The following is a 14,725-nucleotide window of genomic DNA, read 5'->3' on the forward strand; positions in this document are numbered from 1 at the left end:
ATTAGAGTTGACATCGAGCAAATGATGCGAGAACTGACTCCCACACAGCTACAAAACGAAGATTCGCTGGAGTTTGTTTCCTGGCATAACACAGCGTTTTGGCTGACAAATCACTGCAAACCACATCATTCTTTAATGTATATAAACGGCTTCATTTTCTGGGTGGTTCTTTTTCCATTCTCTCTATTTGCAGCGCTACCGCACAGGTTAACACGACGAATTTTCTGCGAGGATGGTCATATCAACTTGAAAACGGCGCTCAAGTTCACAGCAAATTCTAAAGATACCGTCGCGGTTTATGTTTGGTTCACGGAAAAACCGCTACCCGGCACGTACAGAAAACATGGCAAATATTTTTCGCTCCGAGCAATAACAGTCTTTGAGCTGAAGCCCTTTGCTCAGGATTGTAATGAATAGGTCACCATTGCGTATCGTTGGTACCAGTGTTATTGCCAATTTGCACTTTACGGTTCGACCTCCCGTGAGAATACACCCTGCTGTCTGAGTCAATGATAAAGTACTGTGTTACTGGCATTCTTGCCGAGAGAGGTAGAAAAATTGCAAGTCTATGCATGGATAGTCTGCAGCTAATCAGTACGATCTTTCAGTTTGCTTTTCAATCAACGAAGGCCAAGAGGAAATCTTTTATCTCCGCCAAAAGTACGACCGAATTGAACAACTCATTTTCCTTTTAAACAATAACTGACGTAAAAGAACATCGACAGGAATGCGTGTAATGGCTGCGGAGCAGCAGTTCACAATCAGAATTTAAAAGAAATGGAGGCGAAACCGAGATTTTGTCAAGCCTCGCTATGAATCAAAGACAATAACAAGACGGAATAGACCAATTTCGATATGTTAAAATTTAGCCTAAAACTATAGACCTCAGTACGAGGCTCTGGGGAATAACTACAGAGTTTGTGGGGTTTATTCCCCAGAGCCTCGTGCTGGTTAGGTCTGTTGTGTTAGGCTGAATTTTCATACATCGAAAATTGGTCATCGCAATTTCGACACCGCGGCATTCAGGTGAGTGGGAACTTCTGTTGTGCATGATGACGATTTCATTGGAATCTTTTGTAGATATAAATATTACGGCAAATAGGTTGATAATGTCAGGTTCGCCGTAAACAAGTTACACTGTAAGCTTAAAAGTGCCGTTTCTGATAGCATTGTCGTCTGTCATTATGTTGGATAATTTTCGCAGTTCGGATCTTTTGGCGGACGGGAAAGTCTTGCAAAAAAAAAAAAACAAACAATTCGCACTAATATTTTATTAGCGTTTTGACAATTTCAATCGTATATGCTTTGACGTATTCTCTCTGATAGCTTTGTCGTTTACTTGTGCAGCTTCCATGTGCTTCTTGCTTAATTTCGCACCTCGGTAGCTTTGACAGACTTTCATGTGTTCGCACTGAAATTTAACAAGCATTTTGAGATTTTTTCGTCAGGGCTTGCAGATATTCGCACAAATTTCGATGACTTTTTTAATGCTTTTTCTGGTTTGTCGTTTTACACTGTGCAGCAGTTGCCATGTGCTTCTTGCATGCTGAATTGTGCAGCGGATTTTTCACACCTTGGTGACTTTGACATGCTTTCATGTATTCATGTTCAGCGCCGCAGACGAAAGAGAGCTTTTGAGAGCTTTAATCTTACGTGCTTTACTTAATGAACAATGCAACTTCATAAAGAAAAAAGCAAAAAAAAAATCTTGAGTTTCGGTTCTTCAGCAGCAGTAATAGATTGCAGGAACAACATCATTCTGCTCCCGTAGTCTCACCATCCCGCTGTCACATAGTACTTGATAAGAAGTTCTCAAACTCATTAATAATTCATCAAGTTTAAACGAAGGAAATCATGACCGAGACAGGTTTGGATATCTGATCTTAATTAGCATAGATTTTTACGATTTTATTTCTCCGTTTTCTCCTTACTTTCAGTTTCGATTGAAAAGATATATCAAACACTCAAGACAGTGTTTGACCACGTTTCCAAACACCTCGAAGTTCGTCAAAAATACTCCGCAGCGCGTCGTATTTTCAACTCTCTTCTCGGTGTACGGAAATGTGGTCAAACACGTGTTTTCGTGTTTGATATATTACTTCAACTTTTCCTGCAAGTCCCCCCGTCCCGCGATACACTTGTAACTTCGAAAATAATTAAGAAACTATTACTACGATGGTCCAGCACTCTCAAAGTCAACAAATAATAAACACCAGTGGTACTACTGCTCAAGCAGTCCCGATGTTAAAGAATAAATAAACACTAGTGAAAGTGGAGTTCAGCTCTGGTCCTCCCTCTGTCACGCAGTGCTGCGCCGGTAGCATTGCGTGACACACACAGAGAGAGAGAGAGAGCCAGAACTGGACTAGTGAAACTGCTGCTCCTGCTCCTGCAGAGTAAACTGACCACTGTAACTTTGGCATTCAGAATTAAACCCAAAAAGGTGCTGAATATCTATGTCACAAAACTTGCAACAAACACACAGGCACACTCCACCACCTTCAGACCTCTCAAACTGTATATACCCCCTTAATATTTCTCCCTTATAAGAAGCAATCCTTTTTCCAAATTGCACACTACTTCCAAATTTCCGCGGCACTTTCATAGCTCTGGCTACACTAGTTATATGTATAGTAAACAGCGAACGTAAACTGAATCCTTTAAACCTGCTGAAATTGGTCATTTTGAGCGAAAAGAACGACAGTACACGATATATAAGATACATTTACTTTTATCGAGCAAGTATTTGTTCTTATTTTCTTGATTTTATGCAATTCTGCAAAGTGTTCTGTGAATACATACATACATTTACATACATACATACATACATTTTATTTGCTATCAAATTAAAATTACAATTGTAACATGCCCGCGGATAGCTGAGCTAATCTAGGCGGGTCATGTTTGGACGAGTGAATCCCACACATTTGCTATAAAAAATGTAAATGTGCACAGAACACAAACAGTTTGTCTGGCCTCCCTGTGCCCACATATGCATCAGGTCGGAATCAAACCCAAACTCATCACTGCGCCATCCCGGCTTCTCTAGATTGGGCTGATTTTGGGAGAGACGGAACAAAACCTCAAGGACGAGCATATCAATTAAATGGGAACAATTCTTAGTTTTATCAGGAACATTGGAAGTTATTGAAGCAACTTAAAAAACTTGTGTTCAAAGTGCATCAAAGCAGGGAATTTTTAGAGCTTCTGGCAAATTTTGTCACAGTCACCATATATTCAGAGGGGTGCCTCGACTTTTTTTATAGTTTGATATCAGAAAATTAGTCAAGAGACAGATTTCAGGAGGTGCTATGATATTCTGAATTCAGTTGTAAAACAGTATATGATAAGTGTATAAAATCGTCGACAAACTAAAGTACAAGTTCGTTTTCCAAAAGGGGGATTATGTGGAAATGTTTCGCAATTCTTTGTCCATCATGGAAGCGATCAAAAGAAGTTTTCCTCTGTATTTATTCTTAGGCCAATTTCTTTGGCATAACAATATTGCACTGATATCTGTGATGATTACGTTGTGTCAATATTCGATACGCTGTCAAAAATCTTTTCTTATCTGGTTCAAACAGATTTGAAAATAAGATTTCTTCATTCACAATCTACAAGCATTTCATGCAGGAAAATTATTCGAATTTCACTGTCAGTTTTTGGGAAAGATTGCAATGAATGCGGCAAGGGGAAAACCACTTTTCAGTGATTTTGAGAAACAAACAGGTCTCTTGTTACTTATTCGGAAAAAAATAAATATTTTTGTTAACTGGTGTAAATGACACTTTTTCACCATTACGCAGTTACTTCTATCGATTGTTTTTGGTTAATTGTATCACCTTGCAGCAATTTGTTGAGATATAATTTCGGAATTTTTAATTTTAATGGCATTAGAAGGGTTTCGTTCAAGTATTGTTCTTTTTTGGAAGATTTAATAACAACTGAAGAAATTCCGTAATTAAACTTGAAAAAGTATCCTTCTTCTCTACGTAGAGGTTAAAATCTGCGTTCATTTCCGCATTAAACTCATAATTTGGTAACACAATATTGTTTCTCTTAGTGCCAATTGTAAATTGGTGAAATGAAAATCTGTGGAAAAATTATAACATCACTATGATAGACTCTAATTGTTTTCAAATCTTAGGAAGCAGGGGAGTGTGCTTAATTTGTTAACTTTTAAATTGAGATTTTACAATAAGCTTTTCCTTATCACCACTACCACAATATCGGGGAACTGGAAGAAAAAAAAATGGGAGTAAACTAAGAGCCTGAGTAAAGATGTTGAGGTCGGCAAAAAGAAATATATTATTGTAGTGTTTTCACGAAAGTGAGTTTGGGTGATCCACTTCAAATGAAAAAAAAAAAAAAGCTTGACCGTTTGGTTTAATTGCCGAGGCTTTCGTTTAAGACAGCGCTCTAAACAGCGTCAGACTTGACGCATAGTAAAAAGTAACAGTAAAACTAACATTGAAACACGCGGAGTAACTATTTTGTGACAATTTAAAGAAAGCAACTTTACTTATAGCTATTAAATTAATAGTTGATTCAATAACTAAAAAAATACTTCCAGCCAAAAAATCATAAGTTCCTGCCGATTAAGTTGTGTCTTTTTTCCGGCAGTTCAAAGAAGGACTTAAAATTTGTAATCTTAAAGCCGAAGGCAGGGGCAAACATTTCTCTCCGAGCCAATTTGCAGCGTATTGCGTAGGGTATTGACTTATTAATCTCAAATTTCCGCTTCTTACTACGGTAATTGGTGAGAAAGGCTTATATTTTGGGCATTCGTTAATCAGTTCACTCAGTTTTGAGAAGAGCTTTAACAGGAAGAACCAGGAAGAAGCGAAGTCGAAGACAGACTTGATAATTCAAGGTAGGGTTTATTGTCCTGTTACGATTAAGGCCGCAGATCATCAGTAGAAAATGTAACAGAAAGATTGCTTTTATTTGCGAAGATACCGTTGCAGCAGCGATTTTTTCGAGGTAATGATATCGCGACGAGAATTTATTTCATTTACATGTGACTGGTGTTATGAAAATCGTGTCAATAGTTTACATCAAATCACCCACACGCACTTTGATTTCACGACTTCTAAAGGCCTTAAGATCGATCCAAGCGATGAAAAAGAAACAGAAAATAGAGGGAGAAGAGCAAGAAGAGGAAGATAAGAGAGTGGAGGAAAAAAGACTGACATTCCTTTTAGTATTTATGTCGTCTACTTTGGAGTCTGTGGCAAAGAAAAAACGCTTGAGTGTAGAGCGATTTCTTTAACACTGTTTTCATAACTAAATCCAGGCATATTTAGAATGCTTGAAAAACACAAGGAAGTTTGTTCTTGTTCTCGTTTCCAAGGGATCGATGGATTTGTTCTAGATCGACTCAGTGCTGAGAGGTCGGGGTTCAAGCTTTCATACGTAAAAATAGAACTATCATCTGTGGCTTCAAGTTGCTAGACTTAAAATTACTATTCCCTAACAACTTGCCCGGCTGCTGCTGTTTAAACCTTCATGCTAGTAACTGGCTAATAACTGAAAACGTTTTGTAGAGTTCGCTGCACGTTAATTGCTGTTTCGATGGCGCAATCTCCTGGTCGCTTGCCGAAAGCACAGTATATTTTTGGAATGACGAAAATTGGTGTGATGACGTCGGTAATCTTCGGAATACTATCGGGAACATTCGATGATCTTCCAAACCTTCAGAAGTCTTCAGTTCATCGTCAGAAGTCTTCGGATCACGACCTATGTAAATTTGCGGATCAATTCGAGGACCGAAGCCAATCTTTGGAAATCTTCGGAGCCTCTTTACCAACGAATAGCGAAAATTAACGAAAAATAGATTGATCATTTCTCGGTCGCCACAGAATTCATAAAGCGGTCGATAAAGGAAGTTTTGAACCACAACACGACATTCCAAAATGTTACCGCACTAGTTCTCAGGTCCTTACGCGTGCACCATCCGAAGAATTCTTCTGTTCTAGAAAATTTTTTCACTTTATAAATACTTTAAAATAAACAGAAAACCTCACAGCAAAGTTACAAAACTGAAATCAAAATTCTCACTTATCGTGGGTTAGCTTCATCGGGCTTTGAAGTTAGTTTTTTTCTCTATAAAACACATTAATTCAACACATTTGTTTTGTAGAAGAATGTTTATCATTTTGAAACAACAACAAAAACTACGCTTTATTTGTATTAGGCCCTGTTCGCACTACGCGAAATTTTGTTTGATTTGCCAAAAAATCTGTCAACACGCAGCCATTTCTAGTGCGAACGATTTTTTGAACCCACCAAAATTTTTGCAAGCGCAACGAAACTTCAAAGATTCCGTCGACTAGCTTTGGAGGCTGTAAAAATTTTGTCAGGCGAGAAAATCCTTTGTTCCTTGACATCCATCCGTCATTGGGTCATCAAATTTCGCAACATATGGATTACGAAGCGAACGTGACCGTATGACTTCCCGCCATTTTAATTGAGCTAGATGGATCCGCACAGAAACAACATCGATCCATGGTACTTCAATTATTATGGCTCGCAATGATACCAAGATCAAGATCAGGGTAATCAAAGTTATTACGATTCCCAAATCGCTACGCAACAGCAGTACTTCTTACAGTTTCCATCGCAGCAAACTTGAGCGGATTCACAATGCATCCACATCCGCTGAACACAGCATCCACATCCGTAACATCCACTGAAGATCAGACGACTGCTGTAGCTACTAGAAGCACAGAAAACACGAAAAAGGGAACAAAGAGAAAAAATGCCAAGTATGAAACCTTCCCCTTTAAAACATGTCACGACATCTTGATGGTAAATTGATCAAATTACTAACTGACATCCGTCACTTAAAAAAAATTCGCATCTTCATGTGCGAACAGGATTACGAAAACAAAAATTGGTGATTACAAAATTTTCAGTTTGCAAACGCTAAACCCAAATTTTCGTCTGCGAACAGGGCTTTACCATAAAAATACATACAATGTTGCAAAAGCTTCTGTTAACTACAGTAAAACTAAAACAGTAACAATTATCATGATCATATAACAATGTTATGATATAGCAATCAAGTTACATTAGTTTGATTTGAAAGTAGAATATTGCGAAGATCAAAGCAAGATGAAATAAATGTTGCTAATTGAATACTAATATAATGATTTGAAGAAGTCGTAAGTTCGCCAATGGCTTGTAACGAAGATAACTGTTGAAAAGTCGGAATGATATGTTCTATTTTTTTTATATAAAATTTATTTCTTAGAATAGAGAATTTATTGCAAGTGAGATTCGTCTTCAATTTGATTAGATGCACAAATAGGGCAGAGTCTGTTAACCCTTGGAATTTGATCATATCTACCAGTCTCAATCCTTAGTTTGTGATTGCCTATCCTAAATTTCACTAGTTCTTTTCTTTCGCTTAGTTTGCTTGTTTTGAAAAATGTAAAGCAGAAACCGACATAGCTTAAGTTGATTTTTTAAGGGGTACTGGCCAAAACCAGCCTTCTTCAGGTACAATGAAAATTTTATATTCGGAGTGGTGATTATGCAGTATATTTACGTAATACCGGAAATACGTAAAACCAAACTGACGGACAGTGTAAATTAAATTAAAGATAAGGTAAAATAAAACAAAATAAAATAATGAAATAACATAATAAAAGGAAACAATTAATATGTTTCTTCGGGGATGTCGAGACCATCGGGATCAATTGTTATGCCTGTTTGAATTTTTATCATTTTGTACGTTTTCTTCCCCAATATTTATGTAGATGAAGTTTTTTTTGATGAGCTGCCTTGTACTGTTGCTGGCGGTGTGCAGTGTTGACCAGGCTGAAGGGTACAACATCCAGGCAGCAATCTGTACCGAGCATTGCGACGCTCGTTTTGATATCTGCAGTGTGAGTAACGACGTGTCAGATGAAGACTGTGACGACGATTACTTTTCATGTATGGAGGATTGCTGAATACCAGAAGGAAAGCCACGAAGGCACGGCCAAATATTGAATGATTAACAAATACCGGATAGTTTTGTCTGATGTATGTAGAAACTACAGTCTAATAAAGTCAGAGCAAGCCTGCATGTATCGTAGGTAAACTGCATCAACCGACGTGTCTGTTTGTATTTTTTTCCCATTTCTGAATCCCGAAGAAGTAAGTTTCAGGTAAAAATAATTGTAGAAAAGAAACTGTTTAACTACCTTGAGTGCCAGAACATTGCATGCTTTCGATTATCAGTGAAATATAGCTAAATATAAAATTCTTGAAAATTAGGTTCCTGAATAATTCATCATTCTACAGCACCTCCGTTTATAGACTGGGTTCTATAACTCCACTAAACCTAAAATTACGTCTAAAGAAAAAAGAAGAAACGAGAAAGGAAATAGAGAGGGAGAAAACAAGAGACTGGTAGGCTTATATTGTCTGCATTGTCCTCTTCCTCCCCTAGCGACCTCGCGCCACCTTCGGCCCCGTATGGCTGCTGAACCCTTCACCCCAACAGACTAGATTCTTGGACTAAGATTTTCACTAATTCAACGCTGGTTTCCTTTCAAAAAATATAACTAAGATCGTTCAGTTGCAGCACCTACAAACCTTAACAGATTTTTGACAAAGGGAATTTATAAGAGAAGTAAAATTTTGACAGGGAGTGCGGATATTTACATGTTTCGCCGTTGGCGGTGTGGACTCAACTAAGAATTCTCCCGATAAGCCAGTTTTAAACTTATTGAGCGGTTTTACTTAAATATCAGCCAGCGATAGTTTTAGATAGGAAACCAGGGTTGAATCAGCTGAGTCCAAAAATATGTCCAATCGAATTATGTCAGCTCCGATCCACAGGCACGTCTTACTTTCGTGCCAGGACCCCGCCGGCTAGGAAGAACAGGCAGCCCTGGGGACGAGAATGAGTTTGCAAAGATCACCTACCTCTATATAAATTACTTATCAGAAATTTTACGAAAAGAAATTATTACAACAGGTATGGAAATACTGAGAAAGGAAACGAGAGCTTCGTTTTGCAGTAGAGACTGCAAGGCCGAAAGAATGTGATATAACCTGAAATCAGGTGATTTTTAAAGTTGTTTTCGCTGCGGCATAGAGTGCAAAACAGTCGTATTTTTTGCGAACGCGAGCGACGGTCAATATTCGAACGAAAGGTCTGGAGCGAGTGCAAAAATGGCGAGGGAGAATGGGGAGAGACGCTAAAAAATACGAGTTTTCTCGCCTTACACGTGTGAGGCTCGCGCGCTTCACACGCGAGGATCGCGCCTTCCGAAAACGTCCGAAAACGACTGTTTTGCAGTCTAGCTGCGACAGAACAACAAAACAGGAGCCTCTTAGCTTAGCAGCCTGCCCGTGATATTGAAGCAGAAAAATTACTAGCCTAAATAAACACACACAATCTCCACCAGCCAGCCTTATCCTGGACCAAAATGGGGGCCAATTTACTATTTTTTTGTTTGCATGTTAATTAGTCCTCTTTGCTTCATTTTCACTTTGAAATTCTTTTGTATTTTGTACATATTGACGAGGCAAAGAGGGCTAATTACGATATAAACAAAAGAATAACAAACTGGCTGCCATTTTGGAACAAACGTTTGCATTCGTTAAAACATCAAATGTACTCGCCACAGAAATTTCTTTTAAAAACGTGGTTTTTGATGAATGAAGATTCACGATCTTTTTGCCTGGTGTTGAAAATTCGATTTTGACCTCTGTTGTCAATAGGAACTCGTTTAATGCGAAATTTTTTTTTTTTTTTCAACAAAGAAGTTCATTACCTTTGCGCTTGTCGATTTAGTGCTTTGTGTTCTTTTCAATGAACTCTCCAGACAAATTAAGCTGGTCACTAATTAGATTCAAGAAACCTCTTCTTTTTTTATCTATATTTCAAAAGGTTAGCGAGTTCTTTGTTAAGGGCTTGTTTAATCACAATAAAAAAACTTTAGTTGTAATCTGTACTAGAAGAAGCGTGTATTACAAAAATATTCGAAACCTATTACTTTGCTCAGTCTCTAAACGCAAGTAAATTTTATGTCTGAAAGGCCGCTTGTTTCTAGCGTTAGCAAGTTCAAAAATTTCAACTGTTGAAAATCTTGCTAAGATAAAACATGACCATCTCATAAATTTCTTACAATTAACCCACGTCATTATTTACAAACACTTCAATAGTCGTGAGTTAAAAGTACTCTATTGAGTCAAACCTCAAGTTTGACTCAAAATGTACAATTTGTGGTAATCAACCGTCTGAAAAGTGAAACAATTCTGACAAGAAGTCGAGCAAATATTCTATGTTCGTGTTATATAGCTGGGTAATTAAATATAGTTGTAGGTTGCTTACAAGTCGTGCTGCGGAAGCCGGGAGAAAATTTCCGTGACTCCGATCCTATAGCTGTAACCGCGAATAACTTTGAAGAACTCTATATCTGATGTGTTCAATTCTCAATACTCTTCATCGTCTTTGCTGAAGTCAAACTTGATCATGTCCGACGCGCGCAACAACGGTTCGAGGCTCTCAAACTGTGTGATATTCAAAGTGTATCTGTCTTTGTATTTGTTGTATTCTCCTGGTGGTGGCGGATCGTTACACCAAACACATACCACAACCTTCTCGTCGTCACAACGCGCACCAACTTTGAACTCCATTGGATATCTCAACGAAAGGCGTTCGTCTCTACAAAGCAGGCGGCGCCCGGCGCGGTACGGCAGAGCTGCAAAAAACGCAAAAGGAAACAGAGCTGTCCAGAATAGAAGACTGTTGACGTACATTAGTGACTGGTGTGGTTTGCAGTGGTTTGTTATCCAAAAGGCTGTGTTGTGCCACGAGACGTATTCTAAGGAGTCAGCCGCTTGTAGCTCCTGAGGAATGAGCTCTTTCAAAACCTGTTTCAAGTCGACCATCAGGCAAAATTTTTGCGTCCTGTTTAGTTGCAGGCGGATAAGTCCCAATGTGTCTTTCAATGCTTGCTTTAATACACCAGGTGGAAATATGACTGCAAAGTCAATATCGAAGCCACTAACCATATGTTTGGGGCAGTTTTCTGTATCAGGCGGCGAAACATTGACCGAGGCACCACAATGCTGACGCCGTGTCACGCACATTAAAACTGGTCTTTCCAGAACACACTCAAATGTCGAGATATCCTCTTGATCTCTCACTCGGAACATCTGCTTCTTCGAGTAGACGATGTGGGTGTTTTTCGTCGTTGGTCTGAACATGTCATTTGAGGTTATGGTTGTGATTTTTTGGGGGTTGTACCCTATCCAACCAGGCGCTACCTCCTCGCTGAATGTGAAACAATCGGCAAGCAAGCTGTCTCCGCCCTCACTTAAGACTGAGAGAGAGTACAGAGAGGAAACTGGACAGAAAATAACTTTCTGATCTGCTGGTTTCTGCAACTCCATGGTCATTGCTATTATACCAGCGCTAAGCCCTTGCATGTCTTTATATATGAAAATCACATCTTTGTTACGTCATCATGTTATGTAAACCTGCAGCGCGTAACTAGTGAGAAGTCGCGCGCTGAAAAGTGTGTTTTACAGGTCTTACTTATGAGCTTGCAGAAGAAGCTGCCATCCAGCAACTTTTGTCAGAGATACCAGGCATAGCAAGAATGTTGTTAAGGAACGGAAACTCAACTTTCTCTCGCTCAGTATTGTCTGGTTTACACAGGTATTACACCGGGCACGTGAAACAGCATTAATTTTTAAGAGGTCTCTTCAGAAATCACAGAGTAGTTTGAAAAAATTAAAAACACGAACGGTTGTTGAATAGGATTGTTTAACTTTGCCTCTGAATGTTTCACCTGTTCTCCGTATATGAGAATGTACGCCTCAGCCACTCGAAACATGGAAAAGAAATCGTTTCATAACTAAATAAACGTTGTTGTAAAGTCTTAGGCCGTCGTAATGTGATTTCCACCCGTTTGAGCCCTGATAAAAAGGGAAAAAATCAGCGAAGCTAAGACCATCTGTGTAAGATCACATCCAGACAGCCTAAAGCTGAGTTTTATGGAGTGCAAAACGGCAAACACAAAAGTTTCCTAAACAACCACTCCAAATCGGCTAGGTGTAACCAAACCGACAGACAATAAAACAAGTAAAGACCAAAGGAGCAAAGAAAGACAGTTTTATTCACAATCATTATCTTCAGCTCTTAAAAAATGCTTGTCAATTCCTTTACTACCCACGTATATTACGCTGTTGAGCAAAGATGTTTATCACTTTCATTCGCCGGCGCCATTGGCTTTGATAATGACCTGAGATCCAGGACACTTTCTGTTATGTAACACACGTATGTGAGAATAAAGGCTACAAACTTAAGAATACGCTTGCACGTGCGTAAAACGTGCAGGCATTACCGACCGCTTGCCGAAAGCGGGAACCTTAACAGGGCTGTTATTCGTGTATACAGTCCCACTCTACTTTCAAGTTCATGATGTTTGTATTTTTTTTCTGTATAAGCACGATTCATTCGTTATTCCTTTAGAAAACAAAATCTAGGAATTCCTTTGGGACAAGAATGAAGGTCTATTGTAGAGCGCAAACCGCCATAGTTTTGTTCATTCGAAACCGCAGACCGCTTTCGATTTTTCCTAAAAACCGAAACCGCCCTACTAGAAGAACGGTTATCATCATAACCGATTTTTTATATAACAAACAGCACTTAACTAATTCTTTACGAAATTTTGGCTCAATGATCTTATTTCTCTTCACAAAGACCATAAGATCTTAAGAACAGAACGAATTGTTCCTAACTGTATTCAGGAGCCAGTGAACAAAAAGTTTCGACGCCTGATGAACAGTTCACAAACACAAAGATTGCTCGAGATGTTTCTAACAAAGCGTTAAAGTATAAGTTTTGAGGGATCTTCTTTTGAGGGCTCTCTGTTTGAATGATCGCCACAAAAGCGCGCTAAAACCCACTGAAAAACGCGAGTTAAAATTATGATTTCCCGCAACCGCGCGATAATTTCTTAACCATAAACGGTCAGATAAAAGTAAATGTACTCGCAAATCGGCACTCAAAATTGGCTTAAGTCGCCAGACCACCAGAGTACAATAGAACCTCAGGAACAAAGTTGTTGCAGAATTATGTATTGCAATGAATCCATTGGCTGAAGCACGTTTGAAAGCACGTTTTATTCGGTATGTGTTTCTCAAGAAAACGAAATCTAGGAATCCCTAAGGGGAAAAACTTAAACAGGAAGGTTGCGAAATGATGTAATGATCTGTATGTTAATGTGTTAGCACGTTTGTAAGCACGTGCCATTTGAAAATAACTGGTATCCCTAAGGGACAGAAATTTCTATACTAAGACTGAGAAATTTCTTATGTAATCCTTCGCCAGCGCGTTAAGTAGCCTTCCTGAATACATTGCTCTACAAGCTCTACAATGAAATTGTACATCAAATTAGAGGATGGTTAAATAAGATAAAACGCGCTCTTATTCCCGTCGCAGCCAGTTTGAATTTAAAACACGCGGTATAATTTCGTTCCCAGATCTCTTTCAGATTCAGTCCGCCCATAAGATATCTGGGAACGAGATTATACGCGATAGTTTGGAGCCGAAAACAATGACGAGGTCTGGGTCGGCCGAGCGAGTTCAGAAATTCTCGAGGGATGCGATCGTTTACCGAGGACATCGGAGTTTCCGAACATTTTCGGTTCCAGACCTTGCACAAGGTGATCAAGTATTAAAAATTCAAAGCGGTCATTTTTCGATCAACAGAAGCAAGATTATCTTTCATTCACCCTCTAATATTGATGTGAGGGCCCTATAAGCTGTGTGTCATGCACAGCCTACTAACGAGTTTCAATATCGCAGTCAGGTCTTTTTTTTAACGGAAACCTGTATAAGAGGGACACCTGCGGTTGCTCTTGCCTTTCTTGAGTGTTTTGATAGCCGCTAGTCCAAAATCGACAACGAAAAGCTTAAAGTAACAAACGAAAAATTGCATTTAATTAGGGGAACAGGAGAGAAAATATAATTTTCTAAGAGATCTAAGGGACACATATCTCCCATGGGGTTGCCACCGATATATATTTTGTGACAAGTTTTCTGTCCTCAGTTCCTACGTTTGAAGTAAATAAATGTTTTAAGCAGTGATGTCTACTGCCATGTCAGTGCACAGTTGATAAATTAAGGTTACCATCATTGTCTATAAGATGATACGAATGCGCTTTCTTCCCTTTAGAGAAATTTAAAAAGGAAAAGTTTTATGATAAACAAAGCTTTTTTCTTTACCGATTCAGTTCTGACTGATTTTTGGGCTTGATTGAAGCGTTGTATATGACATTCTATGAAATCGCTTTTGATGCAGTTGTTCGTCTTCGGGTGTATAAGAGAAATCGTGCGCACATTTTATCTAAATATATGCTGCTACCTGAGATCCGTGAAGGTTTAAAAACACGTTAATACCCGCCCTTATATTCAGCCCCCGAATGCAATACTGCTTCTTGTCGAGTTAATGCAACATGTGTAACACGTACAGAGTAAATACTTAAAATTTGCCAATTATCCATTCCGAAAATCACGGAGGAAAAGCAGAAAAGTTCTTACTGAAGTTAAGGAAGAAATGAAAATGAAAATTAAGCCGCCCGCTACTGAGAAAGCATCGGTTGGCAGAAAATTCGTTACTATTGATCACTGTTGAACTTTCAAACGCTGATGTGAGGAAACTTTCCGTTTGATTTATACAGTGTTAATGTTTCGTGAGATTTTTAATCTGAG

The 14,725-nt window shown here is 38.8% G+C and overlaps 1 long non-coding RNA gene across 1 annotated transcript; it reads left to right on the top strand.

Annotated features, from left to right (window-relative positions):
• The first annotated feature begins 4,777 nt into the window (after nt 1–4,777).
• On the top strand, nt 4,778–8,094 carry LOC110056823 (uncharacterized). The gene is made up of 2 exons (XR_002297482.2): nt 4,778–4,873; nt 7,764–8,094. It is a non-coding gene; the product is annotated as an uncharacterized LOC110056823 (long non-coding RNA).
• Nucleotides 8,095–14,725: the final 6,631 nt, after the last annotated feature.

This window comes from Orbicella faveolata, unplaced genomic scaffold (genome assembly GCF_042242905.1).
Source record: "Orbicella faveolata isolate gen_17 unplaced genomic scaffold, um_ofav_v1 contig_35, whole genome shotgun sequence".
NCBI lineage: Eukaryota > Metazoa > Cnidaria > Anthozoa > Scleractinia > Merulinidae > Orbicella > Orbicella faveolata.